Source organism: Schistocerca gregaria, unplaced genomic scaffold, assembly GCF_023897955.1.
Source record: "Schistocerca gregaria isolate iqSchGreg1 unplaced genomic scaffold, iqSchGreg1.2 ptg000180l, whole genome shotgun sequence".
Lineage (NCBI taxonomy): Eukaryota > Metazoa > Arthropoda > Insecta > Orthoptera > Acrididae > Schistocerca > Schistocerca gregaria.
The window spans coordinates 5,832,253-5,845,198 of NW_026061730.1; the positions used below are offsets into that span (position 1 = coordinate 5,832,253).

Here is a 12,946-nt window from a genome sequence, read left to right on the forward strand (position 1 = left end):
TTGTATCCCTTCAGAGGCTGCCTAGCTGTGACAGCAGCCACCGTCATATACCAGCTCTGCCGCGATTGTTGCAGAGATTTTTATATTGTTGTAGTTGCCAACCAGCTGTCTGCCAGGATGAATGGCCACCGCCGAATTGTGGCCGAGAGCAAAGTGACGCAACACGCAGCTGAACATAACGTGCTTGTGTTTCATGGCTGCTTCTCAACCCAAGCTATCTGGATCCTCCCCTCCACCACCAGCTTTTCTGAAGAGCAGAGATGGGAGTATCCTTACAGCACATTCTCTGCACCTGAAGTTATTCCGACCTAACCCTGTGGCAACATACTGTTCCCACACCCTCCATCTAACAGTTTTCACCTCCTCTATTCTGTCATCTCATCCCTATTCTTGTCTCCCAACCTCTTTGTTTGGCACCCTCTGCCAACACACCCACCCATCTGTCCCATTCCTCGATTCTACCCCTTTTTGCTCCATGTTTCTCCCCAGCTCCCTGCCTCACAGCCTCCCAAAGCAACACTTGTCACCAGCCTAGTCCCCTGCATGGCCTGTCAGACAGACTCATCTCTCCTCCCACACGTACACTGCTGTCTCCTTCACTTCCCTTTCCCTCCCCACTCCAGACTGCTGCTTCTCTCTTCTATGTGACAGTTGCATTCTGGCCAGAGCTGCCATGGATGGCAGTCAAGATGTGGGCATCAGGTGTGCCTGCTTGGGTGAGTGAATGTGTGTGTGTGTGTTTACTTTTCAGACAAAGACTGTTGTTGAATGCTAATGTTTAAATGTCATGTAGTTATGCCTGTTTGCAACTTAACGTGTCATCTTTACAGTAAATAGCACTCTGTCATTTCGTTATATTGTTGATATTCCAGCCTGGAGTTTTCATTGTTTAAAATTAATGCTTTAAATGTACCAGTATACTTGCACTATACTTTCACCCATACCCTTCACCTTTTTCTCATGAAGGTGGTGTCTGAAAGCTTATGTGTAAGTGTCTTTTAATTGTACCTGTCTGCAACACAATGTTTCACCTTTACAATACGTAGCAATCTATATTTTCCTACATTGTTGATATTCTGACCTGAAGTTTCCTTGTTTAATATATTAAATTTACTTACGATTACATTAATAAATTAATATATATAAAGAATAATCATTTTAAATGGTACATTTCTGATGGTTTGTGATTTAAACTGTCCTTCAGTAGCAATATTCTGTTGTCATATCCTCACTTTCCCCTTCCTGTTTGTTTCTCTTCTATGGGTCAGAGCACATGGCTCTGGCAGCTGTTTCAAATCCCGTATAGTTTGTCGTTGCTGTATCTTTTGCCTGACTTTTTTTTAATGGTCTCTACAGTTATGAGTGCTGCCTTGCATTGTGTTTGCAGTGATTTTCATAAAAAGTTATTATTTTAATGGAAAATGGAAACCCAACAAAAATCTTCTACCAGTGATGTTATGGGTGGAAACATCAAAACTACAACTTTTCATGACGCTTTCTCAATTTATGAAGAAAAATGTGTGATCACCAACAATCTTTCTGCCTACATGAGTCCTGTAGAAATAGCTAGGAGTCAAGCAATTGCAGAGCAGGTTACTGAAATTATGAATTAGAATTTCATAGTAAATAATGGAGATACGACATTATACACTGAACCTAACAAACAAGATCATTATGAAGAGGTTATGTGGTCGGTCTCTCTCTCTCTCTCTCTCTCTCTCTCTCTCTCTCTCTCTCTCTCTCTCTCTCTCTCTCTCTCTCTGTGGTTTGATTCCCAGTTTTAAATTTTTTTCCCTCTCCTGGCATTGCTGTTGCCCATTGTTGTAATGTTCTCTTCATCAGTTGTTCATAGCAGCCCATTGCACCCTGAAACCCTTCATATGTTTCATAGCTATTGAATGCAACTATGTTATTTTTAATAACAGGAATTTCCATTTTAAACGAGCATCAGCAAAATCATTGACTTTCTTCATATTGGTCAAGGGCATGAGAGTATGAGAGGAATATCCTTTGATATTTTAGGCACATGTAAGTGACATCCACATGCTACTACTCAAAAAATTGGATCCAAATCAGTGAACCCTATCCTGCACCTTCTCCTTTTCAAGATTGAATACAGACACTAGATTCCCTCTGTTGATCAAGAACTGTTCAGTCACTTCTCCTCACCTTGTATGTCAAATATTATTGCTGAAAAGTTCTTTCACAATCAACATTCACATTTCATGAATGAGAACGGTCTACTACAGTTAGGGTAAGTTAGCAAAGATACAGAACAAACCTTTTAAAAATGATCTGTATCAGAGTTAACACAAGCACTTTTTCAAGACCAGTGGTCATTTATGGAATGCAGTTTTTTATAGTTTACATTTCACCATAATAGTTTCACTTCATCTTCTCTCCGCTTTTCAAGTTGTCTGTTTTCCACTGCAATGTTCTCTTTGTCTGCAGGATTGTAGTGCCACATGCATTGAAGCATTGCAGACTATTTTTAACAGAATCACTGTTAATGTGTAGTGCAGGTAGAGTTCAATAACTAATGAAAAAACTTAATACAGTAAGTTTAGAAGTAGATCTACAAAACATGTAATAGAAAATGGTGCAATGGTGTACTTGACCGCTTGTCTTGCATACTGCTATAGTGGAGCTGCTTTTAATTGAGTGATGCACAAAATTTACTGGAGGCATTACAGTATTGTTGTGTTATGTACTGATACTTATAATTATACATAATAAAAATGGATAGACAAAAGATCTTGTTACTGATGGCAGCAGGGGAACACACGTAAGAAATGTATTATGTACGCAAGCTTTAGGCAGAGGCCTGAAGGAAAAAGACCTGCTGAGGTTTAGGAAAAGAGATAAAGTTCAGAAAAATCAGCCAGAACCCCAGGTCAGGGAAGACTTACTGGCTGGGATGAAAAGGAAAGACTACAATATATTTTCAAAAAATGATTATTTTCATTATTATAGTTTTACATCCCCCCCCCCCCCCCCCCTCCCATGAACCATGGACCATGCTGTTGGTGGGGAGGCTTGCATGCCTCAGCGATACAGATGGCCGTACCGTAGGTGCAGCCACAGCGGAGGGGTATCTGTTGAGAGGCCAGACAAATGTGTGGTTCCTGAAGAGGGGCAGCAGCCTTTTCAGCTGGGGCAACAGTCTGGTTGATTGACTGATCTGGCCTTGTAACAATAATCAAAACGGCCTTGCTGTGCTGGTACTGCAAACGACTGAAAGCAAGGGGAAACTACAGCCATAATTTTTCCCTAGGGCATGCAGCTTTACTGTATGGTTAAATGATGATGGTGCCCTCTTGGGTAAAATATTCCGGAGGTAAAACAGTCCCCCATTCGGATCACCGGGCGGGGACTACTCAAGAGGACGTTGTTATCAGGAGAAAGAAAACTGGTGTTCTACGGATCAGAGCATGGAATGTCAGATCCCTTAATCGAGCAGGTAGGTTAGAAATTAAAAAAAGGGAAATGGATAGGTTAAAGTTAAATGTAGTAGTAATTAGTGAAGATTGCTGACAGGAGGAACAAGACTTTTGGTCAGGTGAATGCAGGGTTATAAATACAAAATCGAATAGAGGTATTGCAGGAGTAGGTTTAACAACGAATAAAAAAAATAGGTGTGCGGGTAAGATACTACGAACAGCATAGTGAAGGCATTATTGTGACCAAGATAAACAAGAAGCCCACGCCTACTACAGTAGTACCAGTTTATATGCCAACTAGCTCTGGAGATGATGAAGAAATTGATGAAATGCATGATGAGATAAAAGAAATTATGCAGGTATTGAAGGGAAATGAAAATTTAATAGTTGTGGGTGACTGGAATAAGAGAGTAGGAAAAGGGAGAGAAGGAAACATAGTAGGTGAATATGGATTGGCGGGAAGAAATGAAAGAGGAAGCTGTGTGGCAGAATTTTGCACAGAGCATAACTTAATCACAGCTAACACTTGATTCAAGAATCATAAAAGGAGGTTGTATACATGGAATAACCCCAGAGATACTGAACGGTATCAGATAGATTAAATAATGGTAAGACAGAGATACGGGATCCAGGTTTTAAATTGTAAGACATTTCCAGGGGCTGATTTGGACTCTGACCAGAATCTATTGGTTATGAACTGTAGATTAAAACTGAAGAAACTGCTAAAATGTGGGAATTTAAGGAGATGGTACCTGAATAAACTGAAAGAACCAGAGGTTGTACAGAGTTTCAGGGAGAGCATAAGAGAACAATTGACAGGAAAGGGGGGGAAGAAACGCAGTAGAAGAAGAATGGGTAGCTCTGAGGGATGAAATAGTGAAGGCAGCAGAGGATCAAATAGGTAAAAAGACAAGGGCTAGTAGAAACACTTGGGTAACAAAAGAAATATTGAATTTAATTCATGAAAGGGGAAAATATAAAAATGCAGTAAATGAAGCAGGCAAAAAGGAATACAAACATCTGAAAAATGAGATTGGCAGGAAGTGCAAAACGGCTAAGCAGGGATGGCCAGAGGATAAATTTAAGGATGTAGAGGCTTATCTCACTAGGGGTAAGATAGATACTACCTACAGGAAAATTAAAGAGACTTTTGGAGAAAAGAGAACCACTTGTATGAATATCAAGAGCTCAGATGGAAACCCAGTTCTAACCAAAGAAGGGGAAGCAGAAAGATGGAAGGAGTATATAGAGGGTCTATACAAGGGCAATGTACTTGAGAACAATATTATAGAAATGGAAGAGAATGTAGATGAAGATGAAATGGGAGATACGATACTGCGTGAAGAGTTTGACGGAGCACTGAAAGACCTGAGCTGAAACAAGGCCCCGGGACTAGACAACATTCAGATTAGAACTAATGAGAGAGCCAGTCCTGACAAAATTCTACCATCTGGTGAGGAAGATGTATGAGACAGGCAAAGTACCCTCAGACTTAAAGAAGAATATAACAACTCCAATCTCAAAGAAAGCAGGAGATGTGAAATTTACCGGACTATCAGTTTAATAAGTCACAGCTGCAAACTACTAACACAAATTCTTTGTGGACGAATGGAAAAACTGGTAGAAGCCAGCATTGGGGAAGATCAGTTTGGATTCCCTAGAAATATTGGAACACGTGAGGCAATACTGACATTACGACTTATCTTAGAAGAAAGATTAAGGAAAGGCAAACCTATGTTTCTAGCATTTTTAGACTTAGAGAAAGCATTTGACAATGTTGACTAGAATACTCTTTTTCAAATTCTAAAGGTGTCAGGGGTTAAATACAGGAAGCGAAAGGCTATTTACAATTTGTACAGAAACCAGAAAGCAGTCAAGGGGCATGAAAGGGAAGCAGTGGTTGGGAAGGGAGTGATACAGAGTTGTAGCCTCTCCCCAATGTTATTCAATCTGTATATTGAGCAAGCAGTAAAGGAAACAAAAGAAAAATCTGGAGTAGGTATTAAAATCTATGGAGAAGAAATGAAAACTTTGAGGCTTGCTGATGACATTGTAATTCTATCAGAGACAGCAAACGACTTGTAAGAGCAGTTGAACATAATGGACAGTTTCTTGAAAGGAGGATACAAGATGAATATCAACAAAAGCAAAACGAGGATAATGGAATGTAGTCAAATTAAGTCGGGTGATGCTGAGGGAATTAGATTAGGAAATGAGACACTTAAATTAGTAAATGAGTTTTGCTATTTGGGGAGCAAAATAACTGATGATGGTCAAAGTAGAGAAAATAAAATATGTAGACTGGCAATGGCAAGGAAAGCGTTTCTGAAGATTTAAGTGTCAGGGAGTCGTTTCTGAAAGTATTCATATTGAGTGTAGCCATGTATGGAAGTGAAACATGGATGATAAATAGTTTGGACAGTAAGAGAATAGAAGCTTTCGAAATGTGGTGCTAGAGAAGAATGCTGAAGGATAGATGGGTAGATCACATAACTAATGAGGAGGTATTGAATAGAAGAGGAGTTTGTGGCACAATTTGATGAGAAGAAGGGACCGGTTGGTAGGACATGTTCTGAGGCACCAAGGGATCACCAATTTAGAACTGGAGGGCGGCATGGAGGGTAAAAATCGTAGAGGGAGACCAAGAGATGAATACACTGATCAGATTTAGAAGGATGTAGGTTGCAGTAGGTACCGGGAGATGAAGAAGCTTGCACAGGATAGAGTAGCATGGAGAGGTGCATCAAACCAGTCTCAGGACTGAAGACCACAACAACAACATAGTTTTACATGATATTTTGTTGTATGTATGAGTCTTTACTTGTTTCAATAAATGATTCAGTTTCCTCTGTTTGTTTGTTTGGTTGTTGTTGCTGCATGTGATGCAACTGACTCAGAAAACAATATTCCAAAAGTTCTACATGTTTGTCAGTAACAGCTTGATTTTACTTGCAAAGTAATGAAAAATAGTGGCTATGAAAAGTTTTCTGGATTGCGTAAATTTTCACTTTAACCCTGAATGCCCTATTCCTGTTGTAATAGTTGTAATTTTATTCAGTGCGTTTGCTGTTCTCTCATGTGATGCATGGTTTTAGCTTGTTTGATAGCATTATTCACTGTTTCACAGTATTTTGTGCACTGGAATTGCTGAATGAGATGGTGCAAATCACCATCCGGCCACCCAGATTTTTCTGTTCTGTGTTTTCTGGAGATTGGCTGGTTTTCCCCCAATTGACTTTGTTCTGTATCTCAAATACCCTCGTTAATTGAACATTAAACAATTGGTTGATTGAGTGAAATTCTGCATCTTGCCCTTGACTGTTCTTTGTATTAAACTGTGTTACAACTTAAATTTCCTTTTATATTGAATACTGATTATACTAATGAAACAGGTTGTCTGTTAATACTATGATTTTACTTCTAAATATTTTAAGTCTATGAATATCGTAAGGGCAGCTACAGGAAAATGAATATTTCTAGAAAAGCTTTCCACCTTTCAGTCATATGACTCGAGTTACAAATTACTCAGCAAGTGTTCTTTCAAGATATTTAACAAGTGTCCAGACTGCAATTGTACCTGTATCTCTAGATATTTTGTTTGTTACCTAAGGATGTGGTTTTACCTTGACTCTTCATTGTCTTAGTATTTTTGCATATTGGTATGACAAAACATTTCTCAATTTTCTCACAGTGTGCCCAACAGATATCAAAAAATCTTTGAAAATGTTTTTGTGTGATATATATGATGGAAAGTATTCTGTTTGAATTACATTGAAAGATTGACATAATCAAAGCATGGCTAAGAGTGTTGTCTCATTCATTGTCCCACAGTCACTTCAGAGTCCTTTACTCAGCTGTCCAAAGATAAATTATGAGAAAGGATGGCAATTCTTTCAACTCTTCTTGCTTAATGTTTCAGGATTATTGTTAGACAGGCATACCAAATTATGGATATATATTGCTGATCAAATTATGTAGAATTATGGAACATCATAGGGACCGACGACATAAGCAATTTGGTCCCATAAGATAAAAATGGAACACCATTTAAATGCTTCCCCATATGCAGAGATCAGACAAAGATTAATTAAAGTCTGTTTAGAGCACAGCATGTATGATGGAAAATCAGAAAAAAATTATTACAGCCTGTAAATTTTGGTGTTCCAAGAGAGTTTATTGAAAATCAGGAGACTGATTGAATAAGGAACTAAGTCCAGCAGTGAGTCAGCAAGAAATATGACAGGTGAAGAACTTTATAACTAGAAAAGAGAAAATGGTTGGGTACATGTTACTTTATGCCTTGTTTATGAAACTTGTTGTTGAAGGTATTGTGTAAATAAAGAGTTGTAGGATGGAAGATTAGGGTGAACAGAAACAGCACAATAACCAAAATACACTGAGAGGACAAAAGACTTAGGAGACCTTCTAATATTGTGTCAGACCTCCTTTTGCCTGGTGTAATGCAGTAGCTCAATGTGGCACAGACTCAAGAAGTCATTGGAAATCCTCTGCAGAAATATTGAAGAATGCTGCTGCTATAGCCATCCATAATTGTGAAAATGTTGCTGTGCAGGGTTTTGTGCATGAACTGACCTTTCGATTATGACCCATAAATGTTCAATGGGACTCGTGTTGAGTAATCTGTGTGGCCATATCGATTGCTCAAATTGTGCAGAATCTTCTGCAGACCAATCACAAATGATTGTGGCCCAGTGACATGATGCATTGTCACCCATATTAATTCCATTGTTGTTTGGGAACACGAAGTCCATTAATGACTGAAAATGTTCTCCAAGTAGCCAAACATAACTGTTTCCAGCCAATGCTGTATTAAGTTGTGCCAGAGGGCCCAGTCCATTCCATGTAAACACAGCCCACACCATTATGGAGCCACTACCAGCTTGCCCAGTGCCTCGTTGATGACTCAGGTCCACAACTTCATGGGGTCTGCAGCACACATCTGCACAAATCCTGCCACAAGTTTGTACCAACTGAAATTGGGCCTCGTCTGATTATGCCACAGTTTTCCAGTCATTTAGGGTCTAACCAGTGTCTTCACAAGCCACATTTTGTGACATTAGAAAAGGCACTCGTGTTGGTCATCTGCTGTGAGAGTCCATTATGCCAAATTTTGCTATACCGTCCTAATGCGTATGTTTATCTTACGTCCCACATTCATTTCTGTAGTAATTTCTTGCAGTGTCACTTGTCTGTTGGTACTGACAGCTCTGTTCAAACATCACTGATCTCAATTGTTAAGTGAAGGCAGTTGGCCAGTGCATTGTGCTCATTGAGAGGTAACTGTATTCTCAGCACAGTCTTGACGCTGTGGATTTCAGAAAATTGAATTGTGTAATTATTTCCAAAATAGGGTACCCATGTGTCTAGCTCCAACTACCACTCCACATCTAAAGTCTGTTAATTCATCTCCTGTAGCCCTGATCTCATTGGACACCTTTTGACATAAATCATCTGAGTTCAAGTGGCAGCTTCACCAGTGCACTGTCCATTTATACCTTTTGTACACAACACTACTGGCATCTGTATTTGTGCATATTGCTATCCCATTACTTTTGTCACTTCAGTGTAAAACCCCTTTGTTCAAAAGCACATACCTGTGAAATCAAAATCTGCCACTTGGTAACACTCGATACTGTGTTACTTATAAAATGCTCAGATCATTGTTGACATGCTTTGACATGCAGTACTTTTGGTAGTTGAGAAGCTGCTGCTGAAGCATGTACCACTCTTTGACAGCACTCTTAATGTGGTCAGTCAGTGTAATTAAAGGAAACCACAGAAAAGTTAAAGTGCGACCAGTCTAAAACATACCAGTCTGTTTATGGGTTATTAAAGGAAGCCTTACTAGCCACCCAAAAATCCTATGCCCTTGTCATGTCTGTCTTTGTTAATTATATTATGATCTGATCTGATCTGATCTGGGCAAGACACTATATCCTTATTCTTCCACAGCATCCAGACTTTCTGTCCTCTTCTGTTTGCACGGTCCTCTTTAACTTGGCATGCCACCGTGCTGGACAACAATCTCCATCTCTCCGATGGCTCTATGAGAACCTCTGTCACTGAGACTACAAACCATCAACAGTACTTTATTCTATTAGCAGCCATCCCCTGCCATAGAACATGACCACATATTGATAACATACCTGGAGTAACAGGCAATGTGCCCCTATGGTATGCTGGCAGAACCTTCACATTCACTCCATTGCAAACCTAGTCTACAAGTATATCTCCTGTTGCATATCCATATATGGCCCTATTCCTTGAACCACTCCACTGAACCAGTTGCTGTGGAATGCTCCCATTGTTACTCTAGACTAAAACAACTTAACCACATTTTTAGCTCAGCATCTGCCTTCGTTTAATACTGCTCTGAAATGATGAATATCACCACTGATTCTGCTTAATGTTTCACTGCAGCTAACAGCAGTGATACCCCTTTAATTTACATATCTTTTAATTGTGACTGTCTGCAACTTAACATGTCATTTTTACGATACATAGCAATCTATCTTTTCCTATGTGTTCAGTAGACAGAGAGGCAGTAGTATCATATCTCAGTGAGGAACTGGAACCTTTCAGCACAGTACAGGGACATATAGAGGAATTAGGGCTCAAGTTTCAAAGAATAGTTGACTGAACATTGGAAAGTTATATACCCAGTAAACAGTTCATGATGTAAGAGATCCTCTATGGTATACAGTCACTGTAAAGAATCTTTTAAAGAAACAGACTACTGGATAATATGTGTAAAAGAAACCATAGGGCTGCAGATAGAAATGCTAAATGAAATTTGGAATATACTCATAGGTAAGGGCTTTTAGTAGCACAAAAGTTAGCATCCAGTCACTTGCAGACTAGACGAGAACTGAAATTGAGAGTAGTAATGCAAAAGCAAAAATTCTTAACTTTGTTTTCAAATGTTCATTTACAAAAGCAAACACAGGAGTATTGCACCAGTTAAATCTTTATACCACTGAAGAGATGAGTGAAATGGTATTAGCTTCAGTGACATTGAGAAACAGCTGAAATCATTAAATTTGAACAAATCTCAGGGGTCGGTTGAGTACCTTTCAAATTCTGCCCAATTTTGATCTGAGTTAGTCCCTCTGTTACTACAACCTATAGTAGTTCTCTCAGGCAAAAACCATACCCAGTAGCTGGAAGAAAGCATAGGTTACACTTGTCTATAAGAAAGTTAGCAGAAGTGATCCACAAAATTACTGTCCAGTATCCTGAACATTGATTTGTAGCAGAAACTTACAACATATTCTGAACCCACGTATAAGAGCTGTTGAACAGAACAACCTCCTCCATGCTAATTAGAGTGAATTTAGTAAACATAATCATGTGAAAATCAGCACATGCTTTTCTCATGCAATGTTCTAAAGCCATCAAAGTTACAGTATTTCTTGATCTCCAAAAAGCATTTGATTTAATATCACACCTACATTTCTCAACAAAAGTACTATCGTGTGGTGTACTGGGCAAAATTTGTGACTGGATTGAAGACTTCTTAGTAAGAAGGATTCAGCATGTTATCTTGGATAGAGAACTATTGACAAATATAGAACTGAAGTAACTTTGGATGTACCCCAGGGAAGTGTGTTGGATCCCTTGCTGCCCATGTTGCATATTTATGACCTTGCAGACAATATTAATAGAAACTCAACTTTTTTCAATGATGCAGTTATCTACAATGAAATACAGTTTGAAGGAAACTGCAAAAATATTCACTGAGGCCATGATAAGATTTCAGAGTGGTGCAATGATTGACAAGTTTATTCAAATGTTCGGAAATGTAAAATTGTGCACTTCACAACATAAAAAATAAACATAGTGTGAGATGAACATAATATCAGTGAATCATAGTTGAAATTGGTAAAGTCACACAAATACACGAGTGTAACACTTGGTATGACATGAAAGGGAAAATGACATAAGGTCGGTCATAGGTAAAGCATGTAGCAAACTTCAGTTTTTTGGTAGAATAGTAGGAAAATGCAATTAGTTTACAAAGGAGATAGATTAAAAATCAATCATGTGATCCATCTTAAAATATTGTTTGTGTGGGACCCTTACCAATTAGGACTAGTAGGGGATATTGAATGCATACAGAGAAGGGAAGTATTAATAGTCACAGGCTTGTTTTATGAATGGTCACAGGTTTGTTTGATCCACAGAAGAGAGTTACGGATTTTGAAAGAACTGAACTGGCAGCCTTAGAGTCCTGAGAAAGTCTTCTAACAAAGTTTCTAGAATTGCTATCAATTTTGACTCTTTCAAATATACTACAAACTCCTACAGATTGCTCCCATAGTCATTGTCATGACAAGATTAAATTTATTGCAGCACACACAGAGGCTTGTGAACAATCATTCTTCCTGTGCTCCATGTGGGAATGGAATAGGGAAAACTCAGCTGTGACCTTGGTACAGATTTTTATGTAAACACGACACTTGAATAATAACCAATCTAAAAATATAACAAACAGCAAAATTGACTATCCAGTAACAGAACATGTTGCTGAGCACAACAGGCTTGACTTCTTGGATATTGCAGAACCTGTGGCATCTGCTCATTGGTGGGTCTTCTGTTTCTGCATACCTATCTCTTTCCATTGTTGCCTTTTCCTCCCACTGCCTTTCACCCTCACTACTCCTCCCACCCTCCCCATCCAGCAGAACTCCTCCCACCACTGGGCTGCTGCCTTAGGGCTATGTAATCAGTTGGGTCAACGTAGCTGTGCATGTTTGAGTCAATGGGTCTGTGTTTTTCATCAGCTTAGAAGGAGAACATTGAAAGCTAAGAAGAATGTTGTCCAAAAACACAACGACATTTCCAGTCTCGTTGTATGTGCATGTTGTCTATTCAGTACCATACCTATATGGTTAGTGATTATCTTTATGTAGATTCTGAGAAAGCTTTCTTTAATTTTTTTCCAGATTTTGTGTTAGTTCATTTTAAACTCATTTGACTAACTTAGTTACCACTTAAGGGTTTTAGTTTCACAGATTTGCTTGTTTATCATTTAATTCTTGTACATACATATTTATATCACATTGTAAATGATATGATAATTCCATTAATTAATTATTTTATTTCTCTTTGATTGTTTTACATTCATGCATTAAGTTGACTTCTTCTTTATAATAACTTCAGTTTTAATCTTTTTTTTTTTTTTGCTTTCTGTCTGATAATCAGGAGAACCACAAGATTTTCAGTGGAAGGGAAATGACAATGAAGCTATTTTAGACAGCTGTTCCTCCTCCCAAAAACCCCTGGGCAATCGTCACAAGAAAGTAGTTGTGAGGAATTCAGAAACAAAACACGAAAGAGGAATTCTGCATTTTCATCCTTACCTGCCAACAATAAGTTCACAGATACAGTTCATGGACTTGGTTCCAATAATGCTATAAATGAAAAATGTGATACTAAAAGTACTGGAAATCAGCCATGTTTAGAAGAAGAAAGAACTAATTGTG

At 38.6% G+C, this 12,946-nt stretch overlaps 1 long non-coding RNA gene across 1 annotated transcript in view; it reads left to right on the forward strand.

Moving 5' to 3' along the window:
• The window catches only part of LOC126302909 (uncharacterized), a 33,358-nt gene extending 20,620 nt beyond the window's left edge, over window positions 1-12,738 (forward strand). Inside the window, exon 5 of the long non-coding RNA XR_007553155.1 lies at window positions 12,666-12,738. This is a non-coding gene — a long non-coding RNA (uncharacterized LOC126302909). The remainder of the gene's footprint in view (window positions 1-12,665) is intronic.
• The last annotated feature ends 208 nt before the right edge of the window (window positions 12,739-12,946 follow it).